Source organism: Macaca fascicularis, chromosome 3 (genome assembly GCF_037993035.2).
Source record: "Macaca fascicularis isolate 582-1 chromosome 3, T2T-MFA8v1.1".
Lineage (NCBI taxonomy): Eukaryota > Metazoa > Chordata > Mammalia > Primates > Cercopithecidae > Macaca > Macaca fascicularis.
Window position 1 is genome coordinate 60857810 of NC_088377.1, and position 25969 is coordinate 60883778.

At 48.0% G+C, this 25969-nt stretch overlaps 2 long non-coding RNA genes across 3 annotated transcripts; both read right to left on the minus strand.

Moving 5' to 3' along the window:
• Positions 1-3528: 3528 nt before the first annotated feature.
• LOC141409999 (uncharacterized) lies at positions 3529-3981 on the minus strand. Its single transcript, XR_012433190.1, has 2 exons — positions 3846-3981; positions 3529-3739 (listed from the first exon to the last, which is right to left on the minus strand). It is a non-coding gene; the product is annotated as an uncharacterized lncRNA (long non-coding RNA).
• Positions 3982-6391: 2410 nt separating this feature from the next.
• On the minus strand, positions 6392-18607 carry LOC123572222 (uncharacterized). 2 transcript variants are annotated; one of them, XR_012433189.1, is made up of 5 exons: positions 18345-18607; positions 15209-15277; positions 14373-14499; positions 12490-12593; positions 6392-11781 (listed from the first exon to the last, which is right to left on the minus strand). It is a non-coding gene; the product is annotated as an uncharacterized lncRNA (long non-coding RNA). The 2 variants fall into 2 exon arrangements; XR_012433188.1 differs by lacking the exon at positions 12490-12593.
• Positions 18608-25969: the final 7362 nt, after the last annotated feature.

The window sequence follows — 25969 nt, forward strand, 5'->3', positions numbered from 1 at the left end:
GATCTCAAACTCCTGGCCTCAAGTGATCTTCCTGCCTTGGCCCCCACAAGGTGCTGGGAGTACAGGCATGAGCCACTGCCCCCAGTGCCTGCTTTAGAACTTCATGTGTTTTCAAAATTATTTTGATATTCTCCTTCCCCATTTGTTACTTAATTATTTTAAATACGTTTCCAATCTGTGAAGTTTATGTGATGTATAATTTCTTCTTTCCCTTTTTTGGGGTAGCTTATTTTGTGTGCTTCATAATTTATAATTTGGTTCTTACATTATAGAGATCTCACATTTGGGATGGCCCCGGTTAGAAATTTTCTCTGTATATTCCAAGGGGCAGAGTGGACGATTTTCACAGGCTTGAGGTCTGTGTAATCAGCCCTGCAATCAGAACTGTACCTGAAGGCAGCTCTAACTTCTCGCTTTCATGACTCCTGTGAATTTGCCTCTTGATTCACTTCTGTTCCTGAGAAGTTCCCATATTTTTCTATCAGTTCTGCTGAGCAGTTTTAAAATTCTTGTAAACTTTAAAGATTTTTAATTTACTACATTAAATGACCTTTGAGAATATGTTATTCTGTGCTAAAACATCAAATGTCCACATGCATATATGAGTAAAAAATTTTACATAAATATTTTGTGTAAAACAGTGCCCCATGAGAAATTTCAATTTTTCTCATTTGAAACATCTCAATGCCCATGTATTATACACTAACATTACTGTGAAGTATAAATATTTTCTTTTTTTTCAATTTTAATAATGTATTTTATTTAATCCAGTATAGCCAAAAATATCATTTCAACATGTGATCAATATTAAAAATTATTAATAAAATATTTCACTTTTTTTTTCTGTATTGTCTTTGACATCCAGTGAATATTTTACACTTATAGCATGTCTCATTTCAGACTAGCCACCTTTCAGGTGCCCAATAGTCACATGTGGCTGGTGGCTACTGTATCAGACAGCAAGTATGCTGGCAAGGTCCACATTTACTTTTCCAACCTAGATCTCTCCCCTGAACTGCGGAATCATTCATCCAACTGTCTGCTCAACATCCCCACCTGAATTTATTATAGGCATCTAAAATTTAGTATGTCCAGGGCCAGGCGTGGTGGCTCACACCTGTTATCCCAGCACTTTGGGAGACTGAGGCGGCCAGATCACTTGAGGGCAGGAGTTTGAGATCAGCCTGGGCAACATGGCAAATCTCTATCTCTACTAAAAATACAAAAACAATTAGCCGAGCATGGTGGCCCGTGCCTGTAATCCCAGCTACTCCAGAGGCCGAGGCACGAGAATAGCTTGAACCAGGGAGGCAGAGGTTGCAATGAGCTGAGATCGCTCCACTGCACTCCAGCCTGGGTGACAAAGTGAGACTCTGTCTCAAATATATACATATATATGTGATATTTATAATATATGTATTTTGTGTGTGTGTGTATGTGTGTGTGTGTGTGTGTGTGTGTGTATAGTATGTCCAAAATGAAGCTATCCATCTTCCCCCAAGAAAGCTTTCAGAGGCTTACACATCTCAATTAATGACAACTCCATTTTTCAGGTTGCTCAGGCCCAAATATTTTCTTAATACTTGGAAGAATTTTTATGTTTCGGACAAATATCCAAAGTGATCATGCTCCATTTTAATGCATAACTCCTGCATGTGGGGTGAATTGCTGTTTTTCTATAAAGTTAAGAATGTTAATTAGTGGAATTAAATATATAAATTCAGGTCTTTTGGTTTCAGTCACAAAGCTTCCTCCTTAGCATTTCTCTGGTGCTGTAAAAGTAATCTCAGTTTGAATGTTCTATTTAATCTAGATGTCATTTAAAACAATCTCAGGGATAAAAGACTACCCATTGGGGACAGTGTACACTGCTCGGGTGATAGCTGCACCAGTATCTCAGAAATCCCCACTAAAAAACTTATCCCTGTAACCAAACACCACCTGTTCCCCAAAAACCTATTAAAATAAAAATTCACATAAAATTAGAAAATAATAAAGCAATCTAAAAGGAAATTTGCATGTGGCTACACGTTACTTGTTGGTTACACTTTAATATTTATTGTCATTTTAAAGTGTTCAGGAAACATTACTTAGAGGATTTCTGCCTTTGTGAAGTTAAAGACACTAATTTAGGTTTAAAACCTTGTAATATCAAATGATTTTCTTGATATTGGAAAATTATGGGCATGGTGTGGTGGCTCACGCCTATAATCCCAGCACTTTAAGAGGCTGAGGCGGGTGGATCACGAGGTCAGGAGATCTTGACCATCCTGGCTAACACGGTGAAATCCGTCTCTACTAAAAATACAAAAAATTAGCCAGGGGTGGCGGTGGGTGCCTGCAGTCCCAGCTACTCGGGAGGCTGAGGCAGGAGAATGGCGTGAACCCGGGAGGCAGAGCTTGCAGGGAGCGGAGATCGAGATCGCGCCACTGCACTCCAGCCTGGGCGACAGAGAGAGACTCGATCTCAAAAAAAAAAAACAAAAAAAGAGAGAGAGAGAGAGAGACAGAAAGAAAGAAAGAAGGAAGGAAAGAAAGAAAGAAAGAAAGAAAGAAAGAAAGAAAGGAAGGAAGGAAGGAAGGAGAGAGAAAGAAAGGAAGAAAAATTATGTCCATCCTCTGTTTAGTGCTCAAAAATGCTGATCACTTTTTCACTTGATTAACTTGCTAATAAAGTTTCAAACTTTCTACTAGTTACTTAACACTCTATTTTTTCTATACCAGACAGTTGATTTCCATAATCATTTTAATATCAATTAATATCATTGTAAATGTATCTTTTTTTACTTTATTAATCTCTGTGTACACATAAACTCTTTGGCATTAAATCTATGTGTAAATGGCTTGAAATTGCTCCTAACACATCTTCAATTATATCTAGGCATTAACCACTCTGATTCATCATATTTTCATCTCTTTCTACTGTTTTGCATTTACTGTGTCATTCTGTGTTTATTAAAATTTATAATTTCTTTTCTGTAAACATATTTCCAATATATGAAGTTTATGCGATGTACAAATATTAATATTTAGGAGGCAGTTTCAGTTTGTCATTTAGGCAAAATCAAGTCTAATGATGCAAGTTTTCCAGTTAACTTTATTCTTTGTTACCTATTTATAGCATTTAAATTTAATGAGTCCATAATTATACGTATACATATACATATCAGTGATGACTACAGTCAAACAATGTAACATATGCATGAACTCATGTAGTTTCCTTTTGGTGTCAAAGCACCTAAAGTTTACCCTGTTCAGAAATTACTAGTGTATAATATAAAAATAGTAACTATAACCTTTAAATTGTACTTTAGTCCTCCAGATTTATTTATTTTATATAACTGAAACGTTGACTTGTGTCTCCTCTCCCCCAAGTCATCATTCTATCAAGTGTCTATGTATTTAATCTTTTTAAAGATTTCATATATAACAGAAATTATGCAGTATTTTTCTCTCTCCCTAAGCTATTTCACTAGCTTGTTATCCTCCAGGTTCATTTATGTTATCACAAATGGCAGTATCTTCAACTTTTTAAAAGCTGAAAAATATTTTATTATTATATATTACACACACACACACACACACATACACACAAACACCTCCCCCACAATTTTTTTCTTCACTCGTACATCAATGCACAGTAACTTCATCCTATGGCTTGGCTGTTGGGAACGATGCTGTGGTGGGTCATGGGGAAGAAGGGAGTGCAGATGTCTCTATAAGATGCTGATTTCATTTCCTGTTGATATATAATTTATAAGAGGGATTGCTGAGTCATATGTAGTTCTATTTTTAGATTTTCAAGAACCTTCATACTGTTTCCCATAATGGCTGTACTAACTTACATTCTAACCAGCAGTGAAAAAGGGTTCCCTTCTCTCCACACCATCACCAACACTTGTTATCTCTTGTCCTTTTTATAACAGCCATCCTAACAGATGGGAGCTGATAGCCCATTGTTATTTAATCAGAAACTGTAAAACTCCTAGAATAAAACACAGGGCAAAAGCTCCTTGACATTGGTTCAGATAATAATTTGTTAAATACGACATTAAAAGCACAAGCAACAATAATACAAGTAGGAGTATATCTAACCCTAAAGCTTCTGCACAGGAGAAATCAATCAATGAAATTAAAAAGCTGCTTATGACCTCAGAGAAAACATTTGCTAGCAATATACATCATAAGGGGTTAAAATCAAAATACATAAGAAGCCCACACAACTGAATAGAAAAAAAGAGAGAAAACTCACCAAAATCTAATAACCTGGTTTAAATACAAGCAAAGAACCTGAATAGACATTTATCTTTTAAAAAAGATATAAAAATGGCTAATAAGTGCTCAACATCAGTAATCATCAGGAAAATGCAAACCAAAGTCCTCATTTACTTAGCTTCCATATTTTATTTCACACAATAAATATGAATGTGTACAGCAGGTACAGCAATCTCCATCCTACAACAGAGGACCCTGAGCCTGGTGACTCGGGGATGCATCTGCATGGAGCCGGCCTGGGGTGGGGTGGATGGTGCTGAAGAGGACAGCAGATGACGTAGAACCAGGGGCAGTGACTCACCTGGGACCCCTCAGCAGGGGAGCCTCGGTCAGTCCCCAAAGCTCAGCAGCACCCTCTGGGGACCTGCTACCTGCTGGCTTGGTCAGCACCACGGACAGAGGACAGGTGGGCGAGGCTCAGTCAGAACTCCTGGGAGAAGGACAGCCAGGTGCCCCAAACCAGGGCTGCTGGATGACAGCCCTGAGAACCCCCTGAGGCTAGGGATGGGGTAAAGGGCCAAGCTGGTCACCTGTGGGGCCCTCAGTTACCCTCATTGCCGCTGGTGCCACCCCGGCAGTGCACAGCAGCACAATTAGTAAGTGGACAAGCCAGGCATGTGGATGGGTCTGGGGAGTCTTGCTCAGGGGCTCTGACAGGACAAAAGAAGGGCCACTGGGGCTGGAGAGAGGGTCACAGCCTCTGGGTCAGTCACGATGGAGAAATGAGGAAAAGGGAACGGGTGGTGGCCGATATGCAGGAGAGGCAGGTGGACGCGGGATGGTCAGAGTCCATTAGATAGGATGGGCTCCAGGTGCATCCTTGCTGTACTGGGCACTTCTCAGCATTCCTGGAACTCAGCTTGGTGATATAGTCACATTTTGGGAGACTGCTGTCAGGGCCCAGCCACACACCCCTGAGCAGCCCTGTGCCATCTCAGGACTGGACTTTCTCAGCTCCCATAGGGGATGCTGCCTGCAGCCCAGGAGGGGCAGCCCCATTGTGCAGCCTGATCCCCCATGGATCCTAAGCAGCCTCTGCCTGGCCCTGTGCTCCCTCTGCTCCATCGCTCCGGCCCCTCCTGAGTGTCAGCCAGCATGGAGGCCCTGTCTGTCCTTTCTTCCCTATGCAGTCTCCTGGACTGAGACCTGGGTCAGATGAGGATGGGGCTGGTCCTTCCCTGAGACCTGCTCAGGAAAGGGGATGGCCCCCAACCTGGTCCAGGTCCTCAGCTCTCCTCGCGGCCTTACAGTGAGACAGACCTGCCCCTGTCTGTGCTTTGGAGGTGGAGGTAAGAGCCTGATCCTGCTGCATGGAAGCTGCTCCATAGATGGGTGACTTGGTGGGGGTTTGATGAGGCAGAGGCCGTGGCCTGTGGGCATGGTTGCTGGTGAGGGGGAGTGACACATTGTCACTGGGAGAGGCCACAGCTCCTGCTGAATCTCACACTAAACTCCAGCCCTGCAGGTGTTTTACTACAGCCACCACCGAGAATCACAGTAGTGTCTCTGGAGTCACTGCCCGCTGCCCACCAGGGCCCTACCTGGAGGCCAAGACCCAATCAAAGCCCAGGTTGTCTGTGCCCTGGAAACAGTGTGTCTTGTGGTCATGAGGCCAGGCCACCAGTGCCCACTCCTCAGGGGCTGGGTTCTGTCCTATTCTGGCTCCTTCCAGTTCAGTCACATTGGGGCCCCTAAGCACATGACCCAGCATCCAAGAATCAGAACAGGAAGCCTGGCAGCTCAGCTCACTCCATCACTTCTTATCTACAGCAAACATATCAGGGCATCAGATGCACAGATAAATGGCTATGAATGTTTAACAACTGGAATAAATCTAGGAAGAGCAAGAAGGCACAGCGGTGAGTGAGTGTCCCCCGTGACCGCTCTTCAGTGTTTAGGGCAGGTGCCCATTTTTGCTGCCTGGTGCTGCCTGCTTTTCAGACAGAGAAGGGTACACTTTCCTCACCAAAAGGACAACAGGCCCGGTCCCCAGCCCTCCTGCCCATCCCTGCAAGGATCACCTTGCTGGGAGGAATCTGATGCCGGAGCCTGGGCCACTTCTAAGCCAGGAACAGGAACACCTTCTGGTCACCCCAAAGGAAGGAATAAATCCCAATCAGAGTTCACAACCTGAGCTCTTGCTCACTCTTTATTCATGGGAAGGGAAGCCCAGGCCTAGGTAGACAAACCTCCCCTGAGGAACCGTGGAGCCAAAGGCTGGAAACTTCCAGAATCCTTAGGTTTGGATCCCCCTTGGGGTCACCCTGAGGCCTGTCTCACCAGAGCATTCGTCTGTCCACAGATGTCTTATTGGGTCTACAAAGGAATCCTCACAGAGGTCTGGGGCCCAGCATGGTCACCCCTACTGAATGTCAAGAAGGAGAAGGACAAGAACCCAGGGAAACACCAGGTCTGGTCCTTCCAGTCCCAGCCAGAGCAGGATGCATAGGCCAGAACGTGTCAGAAGCCCAGTTACCCAGATGGAGGGAAAGTCAACCCCAAGGGGGCGGAAGGGGTCAGTCACAAATCCTGGGCAGACAGTGGCGTGGGCAACACAGGTGAGCTGCACACTGCTGATTTTCCCTGGCTTTGGAAATGAAGTTTCTGCAGAAAAAGCCTCTTTTCCTTCCAGAACCACTGTTTCATGACAGCAGTTTTGACAGTGAGTCTTGTGTCTGTTCTGAGGCTTGGCCGTACTCTACAGAAAATGAAGCAGGCCCAGATGTCCTCAGTGAATGTGCACCAGAATGACCTAGATGTGAGCCACACCTTCATAAGCCACACCCTGTTCAGAGAGCGCTGCTGCATCAAGTAAGGCGTGTGGGGCGTGGAGGGTCCCCGGGGAGGTGGGCATTCTGGAGGGATGGGGCATCTGAGGGGCAATGGGGAGGTCTCAGGACAAGGGTAGTGCCTCAGAGAAGAGAGTGACAGCCCAGCCAACTGCTTGGAATTCTGGCCTTGGGAAGGGTCTGCAGAGGGGCCTGGAATATTGAGGTTTTCAGAGCAGTCCAGGGGGCTCTGAACACGTCTGCTCATTCCATGAAGACAAGCAAATGTTGTGTACCCAGATTATCACCTTAAAATGACTCCTACAGTGCTTGATGGGACAAGTGTGCACAGGAGACCCCAGGCCAGAGACCCTGCTGCCCTACAGGGCCTGGCTTCCCCAGCTGAGGGGTCTGGCTCCTCCAGAAGGACCCAGCTCCCTTTCTCTGCACAGGAGGCAGAAGCAGGTCCCTGCAGGGCACACAAGCCATGCCCTGTCTGAGAGGGGGCATCACACGACTGGGGCTGGGACTCAGGGCCGGCATCCTGGGCAGACTGGGCCAAGACTCATCTTGGGAGAGTACTTGGGGAGGCCCTTCTTTCAGGGCCCACATTTGATGGAGATGAGACCACCCCTATAAGAAGCTGCAAGATCTTATCTGATCCAGCCTAATGTGGGAGGTCTCATCCCATGCATAGGGGGCCCCCAGCACCACAGACTGAGGTTCTAGTATTCCCTGCTCAGGCCACCAGCCCTCCACCTTGAAGGACCAGGTCCTCCCATGCCTGCTGTCCCCATAAATTCCTACTTCAAGCTAATCACAAGCTCATCCTGAGGCTCTGGTACATGTGCTTTCTGCAGGGCAAGCACATGCTCACAGCCAGGGCACATATGGCATTGAAAGTGCACAGAACCCGGTCCCCACGTGCCCGAGGGTGCTGGGGGAGCACATAAGCACATCAAACCTGGCCCAAGGGCAGTACCCACACTGCCCACAGGACCCTCCGCTTTAGCCCTGAGGGAGGGCCAAACCAATCCAACTCTGGTGGGCTGGAGAGGGCACCATGAGTCCTCCTGGAAACTGAACCTACCCCTGACACAACTCAGATGAAAGGCAGGAGTGTGGCGAGCACTTCCCTGCCTAGACCTTCCCGTATCCGTTGCCTCCTGTGCAGAGCTGGCCCCCAAGGGTGTCCAGAAAGGACCCAGCACTGCCCAGTGCAATGTGCCCAGGGCAGAAACAGGGTGAAGGCACAGACCCCTCCCAGGAAACCCCCCCCTGGCCTGATGCCCAGCCCCAAACCTAGACCCTCTCCTGAAGCTCTCCTGTTTGTCCTGTGGGAGCTCTCCCAAGACGCACTGTCCCAGACCTGGGCTCTGGATAATGATGTGGTTCTCAGGCACTTTTAGGCCTCCATGGCTGAGCTCAGAAGGATGCCCTGTGACATGCCCCCCAGGTGGTCTCGAGCACCAGGTCTCCTCTGAGTCACCATCTAAGACAGTAAACAGTGGGGAGTGCCCAGGACCCTCCATCCCTGCTCCCCAGGCCTTCCTTCTCCTCCTCCTCTTCCTTCTCTAAGAAGCTTCTAAAAACAGGCCAGCTGGGCCCCAGGGCAGGTGTTGGACTCACCTCAGTAACAGGGCAGGGGATGAGGGCAAGACCCCTCCAAGCCCCCCACCACACACTTCCCCTCCTGCCCTAGAAGAATCCTGGAGGGCCCTAGAGGGTTCAGTCCCATCTGTGCCAGCCCACACCCACAGCTGCAAGCACCAACAGGGCCAGAGAGAAACAGGGGTCCCCACTCATGAGTTCCCATACCCCAGGCAGCACACACCCCTCACTGTGAAATCACTAGGGACCCTCACTCACAAGTGCCCATACCCCAGGTGGCATACACCCCTCACTGTGGGATCAGCAGGTACCCTCACTCACAAGCACCCATATCCCAGGTGGTACACATCTGTCACTGTGAAATCAGTAAGGACCCTCACAAGTGCCCATACCCCAGGCAGCACACACCCCTCACTGTGGGATTAGCAGCCTGTAGTGTTTCTTCAGTGTCAGACCAGGTGGGTTCCTAGAGACCCCAAGACTCCAAAAACCCAAACCGTACAAGGGTCAGGTGGGTTTGGGGGAGAAGTGGACCAAGTTTGCTTTCCATTCAGCTAAACACACAAAGATCCCTAGGAAGGCCGTGGTTCTGGAGCGAGTGTCTGTGGCACCCAGGCCTCTGCGGGTGTCCCTCAGCATGGAGACCCTTCCCAAGGGGGACAGGCTGGCCCACCAGCCCAGCTCCAGAAGCCCAGAAGCTGACCTGAGGCCAAGGCCCAGCAGCATGAGAATTCTGTAGAGCCCAGGACAGCAGGTCACTCTCTGGGGGCCCAGTGGCTCAAGATGTGGCAAGTCTGTTCCCATCTCAGGATAGACCATGGGATTTTTGGTGAGTTCTGTGTTGAAATTCTCTCCCAAACTCCCCATGGATCTCGACATCCGGGGCTCATGGTGTCCACAGTGCAGCTTTGAGCAGGGATGCTGAACCCTTGTTCTTTCATCTTCCCTGGACACCCCCAGGACCATAGGACAGGCCCTGGCCCTGAACCCCATCAGGGCCCCCACAACCAGGCCTTGCCCAGCCCACCGAAACCCCAGCGGCAGGGCCATAGATACTCCCCTTGCATGGTGGCACCTGGACCTGACCTTTCTCAGGGGCCACGGAGCAGCACAGCCTTAAAGGAGCCAAGACAGCACCCAGACAACCCCAGACAGCTCCTCAACTGGGTGAAATCAGTGTCAATGGGGAAGCTGAACTCAGAGGCTGCTGGAGGGCAGAAGGACTGTGGCATCTGCAGAGCCCTAGCCAGCCAGTGCCTATCACATGTCCCCATGCCTGCCCACTTGTGTGACAGAGCCTCGCTCACAGGGCAAACATCCCAGACCTACAGATGCCCAGCCCAGCCCAAGCCCTGGGAGAAAAGGGACCCAGGAGAACCATGGGAGCCCCAGAAATAGCCAAGATAACGAAACAGGGGACTGAGCTTCCCGGGGCACTGGCCAAAATTAGAATTTGGCCCAAGGAAGGGCAAGCCCCTTAAAGTAGTGTGTGGGTACGCAGGGCCCTCCAAGTCAGGGCATGCCTGGCAAGGCCAAGGCAGAGATGTTACCAGGCTCAAGGAGCAACCATCCACATCGCTGAGGGTGGGATAGGAGCAGGTGGACCAGCCTCCAACCTCTTCAACTCAAGGAAGCAGCGATGGCTGGGCTCTCACACCCTGAGTGGCCACCATCTGACCATCAGTGGGTCAGAAGCCAGAGACCATTGATCTATCACATGGTCCTGGGGCCCTGCTTCCACTGCACAAGAATGCCTTCAAGTCACATGATCAAGAAGAAGCTGGGCAAGAATGGGCCCAGGAGACTGAGTCCCTGGGTCTGCTGTCCTCAGCAGGTGCCAAGGACAGAAAAAGTCAGAAAAGTTTTCTATGGTCAGAAAAAGTCAGAAAGGTAGTCTCACTCCTTGGAAGGAGGCTCCAAGGTGGAGACCAGAGCTGCAGGGGGAGAAGGAGCTCCTGGCAGCACTGAAATAGGCTCTGGCAGGATCCCAGAGTCTGCAGTTCCATCCTTCTCTTTTTCCTTTTCTTTGAGAGCTTGGAATCTTCTTCCATTTGATGGTGAGTCTGCAGTCATGGACAATGAATTTACAAAAGGACTTCTCAGTGGCCATTTCCGCAGCCTCCCCTGTGGAAAGCTGATGAGAGTACACTGCTGTCTCTGCACAACAGTAACCATCCAGATCTCACCAACAGGTAGATTATTTCTTAAATCTGTCTCAGTAATGGTATCCCCCAGACCATCAACATAGAGTGGGGGCAGACTTCTCCGCCAGTGAGTCTGGATGACGCATGGTTGAAGCCTGCTCTAGAAGCTTATCTGTCTGCTATGGGGTCATTGTTTTCACAAGTCGATCTTTCATATTCTGATCAGCAAGGGGTCATCTGGATCTGCAGGCTTCTCATGTCTGTGCGGACACTCCTCTCCTCTCTCACCCTCTCCTTTCACCCACAAAGAGCAAATGTGGGGCTTATTCCTTAGGTAGTAGAGTGTGTCCTGGGCCAGTTTGAGCAGCATGTCACTGGTGGATGTGGCTTTCCCCAGTGAAACAGCTGGTCATGTTCTATCAGGGTTAGAAATCCCTCTCTCCATATCCGCAGTCACCTTTTAAAGACAGTTCTGCATCATGAACCTGGACCGGCAGTCATACTCCAGGTGTGAGAGGCAGGTCTGAGGGACATTTCCCACAGGCTTGGCACTCTCCAGTCTTCTTGGAATGCATGTGTACCACAGAGCCCCATCCAGACACTGGCCTGAATGGCCTGGCACAGATTTTGTACTTTTTCTCACACTTTTCTTTGGTCATTCAGATACACTGGTTTTCTCCAGGACACGTGTGACACAGAAGAGAAAAGCATCCTCCCAGGTTTGTCTGTTTTAGGTGCTGGAGCCCAGAGAGGTCTCCTCTTGAGAGGATTGGCAGGCAGCAGTAGCTTTTCAGGTGGGAGAGAGGGAGAGAGGACCCCCACAATCCCGTCGGCCCCAGCTCTTCTTTCTGGCTGTTCTTGAGACCCTGAATGACCTTTGACCACATGTGATTCATCTTTCTTGACTCAAGGTGAACCTCACTTCCAAGGAATCTCCATTCTTGGAGGGAACTCTTGGCTTCCTAGTATCTCCAAGAACTGGCCTGGAAGAGACAGAGAAATGTGGATGCATCTTGAGACACTCACAGTGTAAACCTGGTGCTTTTCAAAGACCCTCCCTCTACACTGACAGGGCTTAAGGAGACCTTGTGTCTGCTGCCAGGAGATGACAAAACCTTAAATGAGAAGGTCAAGAACCAGGATCACTGGAAAAAGAAATGTCCGGTCTCTAAACTCATAGACATGTTGGGGAACATCTGTGTGTCTGGATGTTTATTGTGTCCAAAGACGGATAAAGACTCAAAAACTCACCAGCTGTGGTGGCTCACACTCTTAATCCCAGCAATTTGGGAGGCCAAGGCAGGTGGATCACCTGAGGTTAGGAGTTCGAGAACAGCCTGTCCAACATGGTGAAACCCCGTCTCTACTAAAAATACAAAACTTAGCAGGAAACCATGGTGTGAACCTGTAAACCCAGCCACTTGAGAGGCTAAGGCAAGAGAGTCATTTGAATCTGGGAGGCAGAGGTTGCAGTGAGCTGGGATTGCGCCACTGCACTCTGGCCTGGGCAACAGAGACACAGTCTCAAACTAAAAAAAAAAACAAAAACAAAAACAAAAAAAACCTAACAAACAAAAATAAAATGTGAAAGCAAAAAGATTTTGGCTAAGTACTCCTGGCCTGGAAGGGCTCTTTGTTTTACATGCAGGTGATCTGTCCTGAAAAGAGGCCTCCTGGTCACAAAGTCTTACTTGGAAAGAGCTCCAAGTACACAGAGCCACAAGCCCATCAGCCATGGAGCTGCCTCTGCTGCCCAGGATGGAAACATGGAAACTCAGGGTCAAGGTGACTGAGGCTAGAACAAAAAGATTAGGGGAAAAAAAAAGAAAACAGATTTAAAAAATTAAAGAAAAATATTCTAACATGAAGAAATTTTTTATTAAAGCCTTGTCTCTGAATAAGTTAAATATGGCATATCACAGTATTGTACATAATAATCTAAAATTTTAACTATTGGCCAAGTACAGTGGCTCATGCCTATAATCCCAGCTCTTTGGGAAGCCAAGGTGGGAGAATTTTGCGAACCTAGGAATTGGAACTAGCCTGGGCCACAGAGTGAGACCATGTCTCTGCCAAACAATAAAACATTAGCTGGGCATGGTGGCATGGCCTGTAAAACAATAAATAAAAATGAAATTCTAACTGCCACAAACTAAGCTACAATATTTATGTCATCATAAAGTAATAGACAATGTATTTCAGTCCAAAAGAAGTAACCAAGAATTGAGTTCAAAATCAATTCAGAGCTTTGCCTTCTCTGTATGGTGGAAGAGCAAGAAACAGACTCCCTCTGGCACCAGATACATAGGAAGCCAGACCAACTACATCAACCAGATGTTTCCAGACACTAGAAGCAACTGCAAGGAGCACAGGACAGTGGTCTGGAGGCTGAAACTGAGGGGACCACATTGCTGCCCCAGCTTAGAGCCTGCAGAGCCTTCTGGCAGTGCAGGGTGGGAGGATATAGGCAGCGCATGGAAGTCCCCACATTAAAGAGACAGAGTTGAGAATGTGAGGAGAGAAAAACATGGGGCTGAGTACCAAAAAGCAGGGAGGAGTGGCTGGAGTAGGGGTAAGATTGGTGAGTAGAAGATGGGGGCTCATTAAACCATTGGCAGGTATATGGGTAAATACCAATCAAGATAAATAATATTACCCAGTACAAAAGAGAAAAGGCACCTAACACTTTTTTTTTTTTTTTTTTGAGACAGAGTCTTGCTCTGTTGCCTAGGCTATAGTGCAGTGGTGCGATCTTGGCTCACTGCAACCTCTGCTGCCTGGGTTCAAATGATTCTCCTGTCTCAGCCTCCTGAGTAGCTGGGATTACAGGCACATGCCACCATGCCTGGCTAATTTTTGTATTTTCAGTAGAGATGGGGTTTCACCATGTCAGTCAGGCTGGTCTCAAACTCCTGACCTCGTGATCCGCCTGCCTTGGCCTCCCAAAGTGCTGGTGTGAGCCACCATGCCCGGCCCACCCTACATTTTTTTTTCAGAGCATTTTCACAAGAAAACTTGTCATTATGAGTATAATATTATCTAAAAGTAGCAGAGGAGGGAACATTTCCCTGTATATTTTAGGAAGCTAGTATTACTCTCCAATAGAATCGGAGAAAGGCAGTACAAAAAAAAAAAAAAAACCCACAAAAAACACCCTGTAAAACAGTATGCCTCATGAAACTCGATGTGGAACTCCCCAACAAAACATTATTCAAGAGAACCACATGCTTCACCCTGGGTGAATTTCTTCTAGGAATCATAAAGATTGGGGGAAACCAAAGGAAATCTTTTGTTAAGAATCAAAATTGTAGACTCCTGTCTTGAGTTGATTACTTTGAATTTTTCATCCCAAAATATATACAGGACCTGGTCTAATTCTATGATCTTTGCCACATGCAGCCAGATGCTGAAGAGAAATAGATACAACAGCAATATGGGAGTTATGGTCTCTAAAGCCCAGCTGAAATATCCCAGACCAGAAGTTTCACAAACAGAAAAACAACATACTTATCCTGAACAAGGGAAGGAGAAACAATTCAAACATTTAAATTAAAATTGCTGTGAGAATACTGACTTGTTAGAAATTGAAGGAGCGAGCAATGCTTCTAAATTCCACGCTTTTCCATCAGAATATGGAGATAGACAACCTCAAAGTGCAGTTTCTTCACAATTGACTTTATCCAGTCATAACATTAATTTCCCTACAAATCAAATCATAAAATAAACTCATGACATATTCTCTGACTAAAAGAAGGCAAGATAAACTGAACGCTTAGTTGTCAGTGTAGTAAATTATGTACGAGTATCTTATTGCTGCATTTTTAAATAATGATGGAATTAGAAATAATCTAAGTTTCTATCAAATAATAAACAGTGAAACAAATCTTGTATACCCATTCTTTGGAATAAATTTAAGACATTAAAAATAGAATCTCGTGCATTGATATGGAATAATGTAAATGATATATTGCTTGTGAAATAGCAAAATAAAAAAATAGTATGATACAATTTGTGTTCAAAAACTGTACATGTATTTTTCTTTTTTTTTTTTTTTTGGAGGCAGGGTCTCATTCTGTTGCCCAGACAGGAGTGCAATGGCATGATCACAGCTCACTGCAGCTTCAACCTCCTGAGCTCAAGGGATCCTCCCCACTCGGCCTACCAAAGTGTTGGGATTACAGACACGAGCCACCACACTTGGCCAAATTTATGTGTATTTATAAATTTATAGAAAACATCCAAAAAAATAAACACCAAGCTATAATAATTCCTTCTAACAAGGGAGTGAGTTTGGAATGAAGAGGAAGACATGTGAAACTTTCGTTACATAAAGATCTCTATGATCCACCATTATTAAAACAGCATGCATTTCTTTTATAATTAGAGAAAGAAAAAAATATGCATTGTTACCACTTGGTAGGAGGGCACCAGTTTTGTTTTCATCAGTATTTGAATTACATGTTAGTGCACAGCACAAACCTGGAAGAGAAAGTCCAGAGGAATAATTAGAACAAAAAAAATCACACATCAAAAAGTGAGTGGGTGTTATCTTTACATAGCAACAAGCGTTCCAAGTGAGTTGTGGTCAGGATCTACCGCTGCTCCAGCTCCCTCAAATCACCTACACCCTGCCAAGGGGAAGACGAAGGACAGGGAAAGCCAAGTGCCAGCAAGTACTCTCCCCAACCAAAGGCCTGTTTCTGCAAGTTTTCTGTCATTAAGAAGAAAATAGAGTCCAAATGGGATGTGGACCCCTTTAGGACGCTGGCAGAGAAACACAAAGAATATGCCACAGTCATACCTTAGAGGAAGACTTCTAGGTTTAGACTTGAAATTCATCAAAAGCTTGTATGAAGTAAATAAAGCTACTCTACCTCTCCAAGTGTCAGTTTCCTCACCTATAAAATGGGAACTGCATGTCAACTTCATCAAATTGTTGCCAGAGTTAAATTCACAAAGATATTTAAAAGTGACTGTTACTGTTACTGCAAGGGTTCACATTATTTAAAAAAAAAAAAAAGCATCAGACTTCAAAATACACAAAAGGAATAATGTCCATGTGTCCAAAGACAAGATGATCAGCTTTCGAAGCAGCCTGAGGTGCATGAGAATGAGGTCCATCCCTAACTAGAACTCTTCACAGCTCCACTGAAGAGGACACACACAGGGCCACAAGAAGGTGAATGCATGGCCAGTGTAAAGTGACTGGTGAAGTGAGGGTGGAATCCCTAAAGACCCTCTGAAATGCAGTTACACAACAGGCTCCCAGGAAACACTGGAACAAACCAGGCAGCTGAGCAGACACTACCAGGAATGAGGTGAGCAGAGAAGGGCCGGAGCCACAAATCTCAGCAGAATACACCAAACTGCAAGGAGCTCCTGGCTCTGTGAACAGCAGGGACCAATCTTGTGAGGCAGCTGCTGGGGACAGCTGAGATCACCTGTTTTTGCAGTCACACACCCAACAGCAGTGCCTCTGGAACACAAATCACAAAACCCTCTCCATTCATCTTTAAGGTGACAGATGATGGATGCCCTCACATTACAACAGCCTGACCATACTTGCGGACAAATGTATTTAGAAACTCCCACCTAAAGGGGGAATAGTCAGGAGTAAAATGAGAATATTGAGGGATGGGGGAGGAACGCAGGTACTTGACCCCACAAACTCTACTGAAAACAAGGGAAGAGAATGTTGTGCTGTGGTCTCCCCATACTTCATCTCATCACGTCCATAGATGCTGCACGGTTCTTGTTCCCTTATTTACAAAGGTGTTGATTGAGCCCAAGTGTAATTGATCCTGAAGCAGAAAATTCTTTACAAAGTACAATTACAGTGTCTAATATCCATGACCAGGGTTTTAAGGGTTTTTAAAAATAGTAACCCACATTCAGGAATCACAAATGAAGCCTGTTGTAATGTGTGATATGAACAAGGTCTTATTTTCATGTAGATTAACACCTTGGTTTTTACAGATTAAACATAAAAGCATAAAAGCTGGCGTCATTCCAGAATCAAAGGAACTGTCCCTGAGGACATATGGAATTAAGGGACTCAATGATTAGGAAGCTACACGAAACTAGAAGTGCTCCCAGAAGTTTCCATTGTCTAGACAGAAAAATTAAACAGATCAGCCCGAGAGAGTAAAGGTACCTCCGTGAATGCCCGGGGTGATGAACACTCCACTCAAAGCAAAATTGTGAAGCCTGAGGAGTTTCAAAGACGCCTCAAGCGCTCCACACCTTGAAAGTCACTCCCACAAAGCTGGAGCACCACCTGTTCCTGAGGATCAGGTTGCCATCTGTGTCTTTGAGACACTGCCCAGTCAGGCCTCAGTTGAGAAGAGGCCATTGATGTCACATGTAAAATGCCTAAACCATCTTCATCTTTAGGTAGCTATTTGGGGAACTTTCCACCAAATGGGTTGGTGGAAAATGGCGCACCAAAGACACACGCCTGGGAAGTGAGATTTTCTCCTCTGCTCTTCACATCTCCTGGGTAAACCAATAATGACACTCCCTGCCGCCTCAACATCCACATCCGCGAGAAAGGCGCTGGTGAGGGTGACATTTTCACGAAGCCACAGTCCATGTCACCCCCTGCAAAGCCCGGAACTTGCGCACTGGTGGGCCAGGCAGCAGATTTCTCCCCACAGCGGCTGCATTGCGCTCTGCCTGGAGAGAAAAGAGGGTAGCGGCACAATGGACAGCGCCCAGACCTCAGGCCGGTTCCCACAGCAGCTTAGGAAAGCAGGCGGCTCCCTGGGCTGGAGGAGGCGCAACGCCCAGGAAAGACCCCAGGTGCAGGTGGGAGAGGGAACCCAGCAGAGCAGCGGGAAGTGGGGTGAGGACCACACTCGTCCGAGTTGGACAAGGGCAGATGCCCTTCGCGGCGTCACGCCCTCCTCACCGCCCAGCCTGGACCTCCGGCTCCTGTCCCTCTCCGGACTCACTTCCCATGGCAAGGAGGTGCCCGCGATCAGTAGCCAGCATCGCTGTGGAAGCGGCGAGGTCCACACTGCTCTGCCCAACACTCCTGGGTTGCCCGCCTTCTCGCATGTCGTCTGCTGGGATTCTAGTCCAGCCGCCTTGCCACCGACGGGCGGGGAACCGTTAAGAGCTACCGTTTCCAGTCAGCCTGGTCAGGCGCGCGCTGCTCCGCTCTCCCGAAGAGAACTGCGCCCCGCCCCCGAGCCCGGGGCATGCTGGGATTGTAGTCCCGAAGCGCTTGAAACAACGGGCGGGAGCAGTAAGGAGACTACAGCTCCCAGAATGCACAGCGAGGCCGGCACAGCCCGGTTTCCCCCTTCAGGACTGCGCACCATCCCCTGTTCATGCTGGCTGGGATTGTAATCCGGTCGCCCTGCAATTAAAAAACTGGAAGCTAATCAAAGATGACAACTCCCAGTATGCCAGGCGTAGCTCCCGCCCTCGAATCCACACCTCCCCGAGTCCAGAGCAGTTCTGCCATACTAACGGGAGCCTGACTATTCTCAAACCTTTCCTGCCTGCCGGGCGACAGCGGGACCAGGGCGGCTGGTCTTACCGTTTAATTATGTCACTACCTCTCCCTAAGATGCTGTCTTCATGCTTTGTCATTGCCAGAAGTTTGATTTCTCACGGAGCAGCAGGGGACCAGGAGCTGCTCACAAACCTGTCAGGGTTGCCATAGTAACGCTCCTCTTCCTGGAGCGGTACTCGCCCCACCCCTTCCCTCGCCCCCGCCCCTTCTCCTCGCCCCTGGCCCTTCTCCTTGCCCTGCTCTTTCCCTCGGGGCTGCCTCTCCCCTCGGCACCGCCCCTCCTCCTCGCCCCACCCCTGACACGCCCCTTCGGACATGCGCAGTGTAGTCCCTGCATAGGACTGGGGCTAATGGCCAGATGTCTGATAGTTCTCCGACTTCTTGGCATCCCACGCGGGAAGCTCCCTCCTAAGTGTCTGAAACTGTCAGTTGACTGCCAGAAATGGATATACGCCGTCGCTGATAACCTGGCACTTGCCTTTTCAAAGCCACCATTTCCTCCATCCTCTAGGCTGTCACAAATCCTCCTCTGCACCCCAGGAGTGCCCCTTGGACCTGGGGCTGGATGCATGGCCCACACCTGGGTCAGGCCTCTCACAGGGACGCTCCTGCCACTCTAATAAAGAGTAGAAAACGTCACAGTGAAAGGCCTGACCCTGCTACATCCAGTCAGGAAACAGCCACAGGGAAGGGAGCCCCTAAGACACTTTGAGAGCCACATCCACCACTTCTCTGCCCCCGACCCAGGCTGGTCCCAGACCTTGGGGTCCTAGTGTGGACCTCCCGGTGGTAATTAACGCAGGTGCAGAACCAGAGAGCCCCTTGGTCCCTCCCAACACATGAGGGAAGTTTGTGTGGTGAAGTCATGAACAGTGTCTGCGTTGCTGCTGTGAATAGGGCTTTCTTGGAAACACTTAATTTCCCTTTTTAAATATCCCTTTGGAACCACGTTTAACAAGTTGCTGGTGGAACTTAACAGTGATAATTCTTTGAATCCATTTTTCTTTTTTCTTTTTTTGAGACGGAGTCTCACTCTGTAGCCCAGGTTGGAGTGCAGTGACCCGATCTGGGCTCACAGCAACCTCTGCTTCCCGGGGTTCAAGCAATTGTTCTGCCTCAGCCTTCCCAGTAGCTGAAATTACAGGCACCCGCCGCCACGCGTGGCTAAGTTTCATATTTTTAGTACAGGTGGGGTTTAACCATGTTGACCAGTCTGGTTTCGAACTCCTGACCTCAAGTAATCCGCCCTTCTCGGCCTCTCAAAGTGCTGGGATTACAGGCGTGAGCCACCGGGCCCCGCTTGAATCCATTTTAACATTTAATTTTCCAGATTAACGCGAAGTACCCCACGACTACACGCTTTTACATCTACCTTTATGAAACTGGAGGAGGCACAGCCTCAGCTCTGTGCAGGACGGATGCACAAGAGCAGAATCTCCGTGGGACGTCTTTCTGGAGTATCAGTATTACTGCAGGATTTGAGAAAGAAACAAATTTAAATAATTTACAACGTAGGACACTGGAAATTTAAGAGAAGGCTGGAAAGTCATTGGCCTTTAATAACTGTCAGTCATCTGTGTCTAACTCGGACTTTCTCCAAGAAAAAAAAAAAATAAGGAGAATCTATTTTTCGTTCTTCTAAGTAGTTAAAATTAGAAACCACAACAAATCAATAGAAAGCTCTGCCCTGCCAGTCTCCTAAATCACAATATGGCCTTGGTATGGATTTTGCTTTTTTTTTTTTTGGAGGGGCGTGTTGACATGTTGGGTATAAAAATTGGGGGGGGGAGGGTTTGACCAATTTTTGGAAGTTTTCAGCTATTAGTTGGTGATTTACTTTGCACCTCATTTAATTTTTCTGTCCCCTCTCCAACTTGGACTCAATCACTGCACAGGTCTCTGAGACTCTTCATTTTCTTTAAGCTTTTTCACTCTTTTATTCTGAATGGACGATTTATATTGCCCTGTCTTCTGCTTCTAACCTTTGAATAAGCTCAAAAGTATTTTTTAAATTTCCTTATCTTCCTATTGTTTCATAATTTCCATGTCTTTGCTGAGGTTCCACATCTCTTTATTCATTGTTAGAATATTTTCCTTTACCCCCATGAACAGATTTGTGATAGCTGCTTTAAACATTCTGAATTAGAACACATTGAATATCTTAGGATCACTTTTACTGCCTGCTTTTTAAATTGTGTATGGGTTACATTTTTGTGTTTCTTCACACGTCTCATGAATTTCAAAGTTGGGTACTAAAACTGTAAAGAATCATTATAGAGACTCTCAATTCTGTTGTGTACTTTTCAAGAGCGGTGTTATTGTTTACAAATGGTGTTAATTGTGCTGGATTCAAACGCCAATACCTATCTCCCCTATAGTGGGCACAGCCGAAATTCTCATTGAGTTCTTACTCACACATAGGTCATATTTGTATTATGTAGATGTGTTTCTATAACAATATATATTATTTGGGTGTCATCATTATAATCTACGTTAATTCAACAAGCTACTCCAGTATTACTGAAAGCCAGGACCCCAGTTTTGTCAGCTTATTGGATTTTGTATAAATCAAAGTATATAGTATGTATACTTTTACATCTACCTTTATGGAACAGTATATTTGTGATACTCATTCATGCTGTTGCAGATAGATATGGTCTGTTCTTTTTTTTTTTTTTTTTTTCCAAGATAGAGTCTCACTCTGTTGCTCAGGTTGGAGTGCAGTGATGCAGTCTTGGCTCACTGCAAACTCCACCTCCTGGGTTCAAGTAATTCTCCTGCCTCAGCCTCCTGAGTAGCTGGGATTAGAGGTATGCACCACCACACCTGGCTATTTTTTGTATTTTTAGCAGAGATGGGGCTTCACCATGTTGGCCAGGCTGGTCCTGAACTCCCGACCTCAGGTGATCCACCCACCTCCGCCTCCCAAAGTGCTGGGATTACAGGCGTGAGCCACTGCACCCAGCCAACAATTTGTTTTTTCATTTTAACAGTTTTTAAGTGTGCAGGTCAAAGGAATTAATCACATTCACACTATTTTACGAGCATCCTCCACATTTATAGAGAGTGTTTTTCATCCTGCAAAGCTGAAACTCTGTACCCATTAAACACCTCACCTACCTTCCTGCAGCTGGGAACCACTCTTCTACTTTGTGTCTCTGTAAACTTAACTACTCTAAGTACCTCGTATGAGTGGAATCATACAGTATGGTGAAGAAATCATGAGAAAATGTAATACATACTGTATAACGTATGTTTATTTATTTGAACAAAAGCACTAACAGAGATCAGCAGTACATGGTGATTATAGAGGAAGAGATAAAAAGAGAAAAGGATTGGACAGACACATTAAATTTATGACAATGATGCTCAGGTATCACAGCAGTGAGTCCCCTGCCCCAGTCAGGGCTGATCACAGTGGAGCTGGGAGCCCTGTGCAGCTGTCTGACTCCCAGAGCCCATGCTCAGCCCAAACTTCACTGAGCCCTGAGGCACTCTGCCCCTGCCACCTGGGCACTCAGTGGGCCTGAGATTCTTCACGGCCTGGTCATCTTGGCCTTGAGGCATGACTGGCCTCCTGGGATGGGGCTCAGCGGCAGGATAGGTTGTAGCTGTAGGACAGAGCAGCAGCTGTGAGGCTCCAGGAGCCACACCTCAGGCCTCCCTCCCAGTGCCTGCCCAGGGCTCCCATTCAACAGGGCCTGCTGCTGACCAGGGAGCTGTGGCCACAGGCTGTCTGAAACTGACCACAAGACAGAGTCTCCACCCACCCTCTGTCAATCAGCTAGGCTCTCACCTCTTAATCGGACTGTGCTGCTCCATGGACTTGAAACAAACCCCATATTCCTCCTGAGTCTGAAGATGATAATTCCCTCTTGTCACGGAAGCAGCTGTATTTCTTGGAGGACTTTAATCTCCTGGCCAGAGGGAAAAACAGGAGGCTGACAGGGCCTGGGTGGAAGACACTGAAGGGCCCTTAGGGAGGGAGTAAACTGGGGCCGATCTCTAGGGTTTTTCACTTAATCGGCCCCCTCTTCTCCAATCCCATGCAGCCTCACCCTTTTCTCAGAGTTGGATATAAACAGATAAACAGCCCCCCGCTAGGAATTTGTCCAGGATTCCTGTCCCCTACCCACACCCTCCATTGGGATGGGTCTCCTCTGTGTATCAAACCCTCCCAATAAATCCAGGATGCAGAGGATGGAGCCAGGGAGTGTTCTACCCAGGGTAAGTGGGTGGGAGTCTCTGACTTCCACATCCCGCCCTCCCCCAAAGTGAGCAGGTGTGAGAAATGTGCACAGAACAGCACTGGGCTCTGCATCAGGCTCTGGGCTCTAGATGAGGAGGTGTGGGAGCTGTGGCTCAGGGACCTTCTGCCCCAACACTCTCTGACAAACGGAGGCCCAGTATAGAAAGAAAATGCTCGGCCACTTAGGAGCTGCCTGACTTGGGAGGGGCACAATTTTCCTCTCCTTCCATAGGCACCGCCTGAGGGAGAGGCTGAGTCCAGCTCCTGCAGCTTTGCAGTCAGGCAGCTCTGCAGCTTCACCACTCAGGGAACAGGGACTGGCAGCTGCTCTGGAGCCTCCACCATCAGAGGTAAGATGGGCCTGACGCCCCAGCTCACAGGGCATGGGGAGGACTGTGGGGCTCACATGGGAGGAGGCTTGCTGAGATGGAAGGGCTGAGTCCAAGGCTCTCTGCTCCCAAACCTCAGGATCCCGGTCCCCAACCTGCCTGCCCCAGGCTCACTCCCATCCACACAGTCCTTCATGGCAGTGCCCAGCTTCACCAGGTCAGTGAGGAACCCCCACAGAGAAGGCACATCACCCTGGCCATTGGGGTCGTAGTGGTGGTGAGCCCCCACTGTCAGGTGCCCACCCAAGACCTGTCCCCTGAAATATCACCAATCACTTCTGCCCAGACACCCCCTCCCCAGGTCTCCCACTTGGAACAGCCCAAGACCCTCAGCTACCTCCCCCAGCCCTCACCCTCCTCTCCCCCATCTCCCCAGCTGGCTTCCAAGGCCACTGGACACCCCCAGTTACTTCTATGGTGGGATTTTAGCAAGTCATAAGGTCATGGTGTCCCCCGTCCCACCGTTTGCCAAATCTACACTGAGCCCAACTCACCCAGGTGGTTTCTGTGGTCTCTCTAATGGAGGCATTTCAGGTACTGTGGCCACAGGAGGGCAGGGCTGGGGGAGGAAGACCCCCTGCTCTCTTGATGTGGAGGCCTCCAGCTGGGGGGAAAGAAGCCTGTCCTCGGACTCCCTGGAGCCCCTCCCACCACAGACCCACTCACCTGCTGCCCCACAGCCTCATCTGCGCTGTCTGGGGATTCGTCTCCAGGCCACCCTGGTCCACTGGGTCACACTTTGCTCCACTGCTCGGCCACCATCTGCAGGGCTAAGAGCAGTGCGGGAGGAGCCTGGTGGACGGGTCACGAGACGTGTCTTGCTATCGTTGCTGAGGGTGAGCGCCAGGTCTGGAGGGGAGGAACAGGGCCTGGCGATGCCCAGTGGAGCCTGCAGCTGGAACCCCGGGCTAGGCCTTTGGGGAAGTGGGACCCTCACCCTCAGCCTCAGCCAAGAATGGCAAGGTTGGCTCCCCACCCCAGCACAGGCTGGATGATCCAGGACTGCAGGCCAGGACAGAACCCCTGAGACTGGTGGGATCCCCCTGTTTCTTCAAGGAGCACCTCCTCTTGCTTTCCACAGCAGGAATTCGAGCAGGCTCCAGCGGAGCCTCTTCCATGCCTGTTGAATGCAGCCTCTTGCAGGGATGCACGTCCTTGGGATGGAGCCATAGCCTTGACCCTGGGCCTCTGGGGCCCTGACCCTAACCAAGGGGCCAGGAGTTCCCTCTTGGGTTTGCAGGCACATGAAGATATAGGGAGAGAGGCCAAGTGCAGTGGCTCATGCCTGTAATCCCAGCACTTTGAGAGGCTGAGGTGGGCGGATCACCTGAAGTCAGGAGTTTGAGACCAGGCTGGCCAACCTGGTGACACACTTGTCTCTACTGAAAATACAAAAAATTAACCGGGCCTGGTGGTACACACCTGTAATCCTAGCTACTTGCAAGGCTGAGGCAGGAGAATCGCTTGAACCTGGGAGGAGGAGGTTGCAGTGAACCGAGATCATGCCACTGCACTCCAGCCTGGTCCACAGAGTTAGACTATCTCTAAATAAATAAATAAATAATCCACATTCCTCCCACCCAATTTGCCTACTAGGAAATTCCTTGTGAGCGCCAAGAACTTTACTGAACTCTAAGTCATCCCTCTGCTCACCTGAGATAAAGGCATATTTGATTGGTTCCTCTGCTGGAAAAAAGCACATTCCCTGAGCTAGACAAAGGCATAAGTGATGGCCAGGGGTGGTGGCTCACATCTGATATCCCAGCACCTTGGGAGGCTGAGGCAGGTGGACCACCTGAGGTCAGGAGTTCACGACTCACCTGACCAACATGGTGAAACCCCGTTTCAATTTTTTTTTTTTTGAGATGGAGTCTTGCTCTGTCACTCATTCCGCAGATGGGAAGAATGAGGCTCCAAGAGGCTCAGGGACTTGCCCAAGGCCCCAGCATCTGAGTGTGGAAGTGGGTTCATGGCTCCAAAGTCCTTCCTTTCCACACGAGTGTCTTGCAAACTGCAATTTTTCTTGGGCTGTCAGTTATGAGGGGAACAGCCCTCCCCTGGATTATCCCCCTGGGAGCTTGGCGTGGTGCTCTGTGTGTGGCCCTGCGTCAGCTACGATGTCCTGGCTGATTTGAAGCCAAAACTGGCCCTTTCAGCTGGGGAGGGGAGCAAATGTGAATTATTTTCAATGCCTGAATTAATAATAATAGTAATATTCACTGGTTGCTTATTGATAGTATATAAATTCAGAGTTGGGAATAAGGGTGATGCCAAACAACCACAGATTGTCTATGTGGGTAACTGAGATAGGCATCGGATGCCTTTCTTTCTGATAGTGCAATGTACACAAAATTTGTTTCATATACTAAATTATTAAAAGTTGTATACAATTGCATTCAAGCTGTGTGTATAAGGTGTGTATGAAGCAAAAGTAAATGTCATGTTCAGACTTGGGCCCCATCCCTAAGATATCTCATTATGCATATGCAAATATTCCAAAATTTGGAAAATACAGAAATCCAAAACACTTCTGGTCCTAGACATTTCGGATAAGGGATCCTTAACCTGTACCCTGTGTCAGTGTGGGATATACTATGTAGGAAAATGTATTTGCGGTTCAACCCCCAGTCTGCCTGAGGGAAAGTCAATTCCAGAAAGGCCAAGTGATGAAAGTTCTTCATCTTTGTCGACCTCCTCTGGGCTCAAACACATGTTATAGACCTCAATGTCAAAAGAGCCCTGAAGTCCCTTTAACAAGGGAGTTGGCTGGATGAAGACTGTGGTGGCCTGGAGGGTGGCTGCAACTCAGCCTCCACAGGGAATGCATCCCAGTCATGCCAAAAAGCCATCTTCCTCAGGAGAATCCAGAGATCCAGATTTTGATAGAAACTCTCCCAATTTGTAGGCCAGGCGCGATGGCTCACACCTGCAATCCCAGCACTCAGCCTGCTGAGGCGAGTGGATCACCTGAGTTCAGGAGTTCAAGACCAGCCTGGCCAACATGGGAAACC